Source organism: Nomia melanderi, unplaced genomic scaffold, assembly GCF_051020985.1.
Source record: "Nomia melanderi isolate GNS246 unplaced genomic scaffold, iyNomMela1 scaffold0385, whole genome shotgun sequence".
NCBI lineage: Eukaryota > Metazoa > Arthropoda > Insecta > Hymenoptera > Halictidae > Nomia > Nomia melanderi.
Window position 1 is genome coordinate 8,792 of NW_027475500.1, and position 3,709 is coordinate 12,500.

The window sequence follows — 3,709 nt, forward strand, 5'->3', positions numbered from 1 at the left end:
ATCGCGCGAAGGTTACGGAGGGACGTGAAGCGCCCGAGCAATGAAACGTCCGCAGGAGGAAACGAGCAACCGCCGAACATTGTTTCGCGACGTTTCCATAATGTATTGTCGTTTCGCTCGCATCCCGCTTCTTTCCCCTAGTTTCCTCGACGCGTAGTTTCGCAGCCTTAGTGGACGAATCATTCTCGATTCGAGGAAAGATATGCAGTGGGGCGTGCAATGAGCCCGCCAGAGACCACGATCTCCAATGCGTCTTTACATCTTTCGACGATGGGATGATCCACGCGAAGAGAACGTTCGTGCTTGCGCGAGGTGCGTTAGCGTCGATTCGCTTTTCTGTACGGGGAGAAATAGAACGATGAGTTGACTTATCGGGTCTTCGTTGGAATTACCGTCGCTGGCATTGTAAACTCCAGATGACCTTGTGATTCCTTCGTCGGGCACTGGTAAAGGGTGGCGATGATTCGTTCTATAATAGAAATACCCGTCGTAGCGATTCGGCCGAGTCACCCGCCACGAAACTGTCTCTCTTTCGTCGTGGAAACCCCGCGTCGGAGAGTAAAACGCGCGAAGGCTGTGACTGTAACATATATATATACAGTATACAATGCCTGTGGTTTTTGCGCGTGTCGGCTCTTCGGTATACGCGATCGGCCAGAGTTACGGAGGGACGGTGAAGCGCACGAGAAATTGAAACGGCCGCACGATTGGAACCGAGCAACCGTCGAACATTGTTTCGCGACGTTTCCATAATGCGTTTTCGTTTCGCTCGCATACCGCTTCTTTTCCCCTAGTCTCTGAGACGCGTTTTCGAGCCGTTCTTCTACTATCGATTCTCGTAGAGAGAAGGGACCGGGTAGTCTGGAAGTGGAACCCGCATCTTGCGTGTACCGTACACGGAATTGAGAGGACCGGCCGTGAAGCTCGTTTTAAAGCCGTGCGTCTGACACCCAACTCTTGCGCGCCAATTTCGCGGCAAGAGATAATATGGGACGAATGACCGGCAAAGAGCCAGCTGTGAAGTCTGTTTTTTTAATCGAATCCGTGGACGTGTGTATGCCGTAGCGTCGCTCGTCGTGTTCGTTCATGGTCGTTCCGAGAGAAAGAACGAAAGCGGTAACGAAGGGACCGGCCGTGAAGCTCGTTTTAAAGCCGCGCGTCTGACACCCAACTCTTGCGCGCCAATTTCGCGGCAAGAGATAACATGGGACGAATGACCGGCAAAGAGCCAGCTGTGAAGTCTTTTTTCATTATTTGCTTTCAATCGATCGATCGGTACGATTCGTGCAACGTTTCGCGCGATGCGACGCGAAAACATGCGCGCAACAATAGATGCGTCTGATCGGAAGAACGCGAGGGTCGACTGCACGCGATGGATTCAGTATCGGGTAGGATACAAAATATATCCCCGTCGTTTCCACGCGTGCGAGTCTTCTGCGTCTTTCGCGGGTTTTTGAATGCACTATACGCCCGGAACGTCGAGAAATATATACATATTACTTGAACGTTTTTCGTCTCGAAAGGCTTCGGTGTCGTCTCCAAGGCGACGCCTGAATCTCCTTCGCGCGCTGGTCGGAGATTCAGGTATCAACTTTTATCTTCTCTTTGAAAGAAGAGAGATATTAGGTCGAACAAATGAGAATAAAATTATATATGTGAAATATAAAATTTATACGATTACCCTGAACGGTGGATCACTTGGCTCGTGGGTCGATGAAGAACGCAGCTAATTGCGCGTCAACGTGTGAACTGCAGGACACATGAACATCGACATTTCGAACGCACATTGCGGTCCACGGATACAATTCCTGGACCACGCCTGGCTGAGGGTCGTTTACGTACCATACACTGCTTGCGTAGCTCTGTCAAATCCCCGCAGTCGTTCACCTCTTCGGATCGAACGTTTTTTTACCGAAGGGCGCAAAGAACGTTTCTGAGTCGGGTTAAGAGAAGGATGCTACGTACGAGCGAACGATGGGTGTCTCGTCGGCGTTTGTCGCGGACACGCGAAAATTCTGTGAATTTCACGGACAGTGTACGTTCTAGTTGTTGCAAAACGATCGGAATCGTTTGTATGGACTCGCGTGAGTGTTCGCGGCGTCGTGCGTCGTTCAATTACGACCGCCCGCGGATACCGCTCCACTGCGATATGGATCTGAGCGACAACTTTTTCGGCTGTTCGTGAGATGAACGGTTTCGTGTGTTTAGAAAAATTTTTTTTCCCGCGCTCCCGACGTCACCTGAAATGATGCGTCAGAGGTGAAAGAAAATATTAAGAAGTCGAGAGAGAGAGAGACTACACACGTTTTATTCATATTTTGTATACCGTGCGTGAGACGGATGTGCACGACACGTCGTATGTCGGTATATTACCGACTGGCCCCAGGGAGATTGTTTTCTTCCTCTCTTACGAATGAGATGTACGTTTCGGAGGATCGTCGTTACCGAAACACACGGCAAAACGAGACTTCTCGCAGCAGAACCTTTATACACAATACACATCGACTCTTTTTACCCCGAGAGAGAGAGAAAAGGTGTATTTCTTTTTTTTATTTTTCGAATTCGACGCACGAACGCTTTGACGACTGGAGAAAAACACGGTGTGTGTTAAAATCGTGCGGGACGAGCATGCGTATTCGTAACGGGTCGAATAGTTCTTATTCCCCGTCGTCGCGTGTCCTCGCTGGACCACCACCGTGCGCTTCCGCCACGTTCAGTTGAATTTCGAAATATATATATATAAAAAGAATCACCATATACTCTCTTTCGGGAGGTGTATTTTTATCGGTTTCTGCTATAGAGAAGAGACGGAGATCGTGTTGTGAGGTGTAACGTTTCTGTATCCCCGTTTCGGAGGATCGTCGTTATCGGCGGAACACACGTCAAAACGAGACTTCTCGCAGAACCTTTATACACAATACACATCGACTCTTTTACCCCGAGAGAGAGAAAAGGTGTTTTTCTTTTTTTTTTATTTTTCGAATTCGACGCACGAACGCTTTGACGACTGGAGAAAAACACGGTGTGTGTTAAAATCGTGCGGGACGAGCATGCGTATTCGTAACGGGTCGAATAGTTCTTATTCCCCGTCGTCGCGTGTCCTCGCTGGACCACCACCGTGCGCTTCCGCCACGTTCAGTTGAATTTCGAAATATATATATATAAAAAGAATCACCATATACTCTCTTTCGGGAGGTGTATTTTTATCGGTTTCTGCTATAGAGAAGAGACGGAGATCGTGTTGTGAGGTGTAACGTTTCTGTATCCCCGTTTCGGAGGATCGTCGTTATCGGCGGAACACACGTCAAAACGAGACTTCTCGCAGAACCTTTATACACAATACACATCGACTCTTTTACCCCGAGAGAGAGAAAAGGTGTTTTTCTTTTTTTTTTATTTTTCGAATTCGACGCACGAACGCTTTGACGACTGGAGAAAAACACGGTGTGTGTTAAAATCGTGCGGGACGAGCATGCGTATTCGTAACGGGTCGAATAGTTCTTATTCCCCGTCGTCGCGTGTCCTCGCTGGACCACCACCGTGCGCTTCCGCCACGTTCAGTTGTATTTCGAAATATATATATATATATAAAAAGAATCACCATATACTCTCTTTCGGGAGGTGTATTTTTATCGGTTTCTGCTATAGAGAAGAGACGGACGATCGTGTGTGACACCACGTGGTAACGTTTCCGTATCCCCGTAAAATA

At 48.4% G+C, this 3,709-nt stretch overlaps 1 non-coding gene across 1 annotated transcript; it reads left to right on the plus strand.

Moving 5' to 3' along the window:
* The first annotated feature begins 1,678 nt into the window (after positions 1 to 1,678).
* Positions 1,679 to 1,833, plus strand: LOC143176128 (5.8S ribosomal RNA). Its single transcript, XR_013000722.1, has one exon. It is a non-coding gene; the product is annotated as a 5.8S ribosomal RNA (ribosomal RNA).
* The last annotated feature ends 1,876 nt before the right edge of the window (positions 1,834 to 3,709 follow it).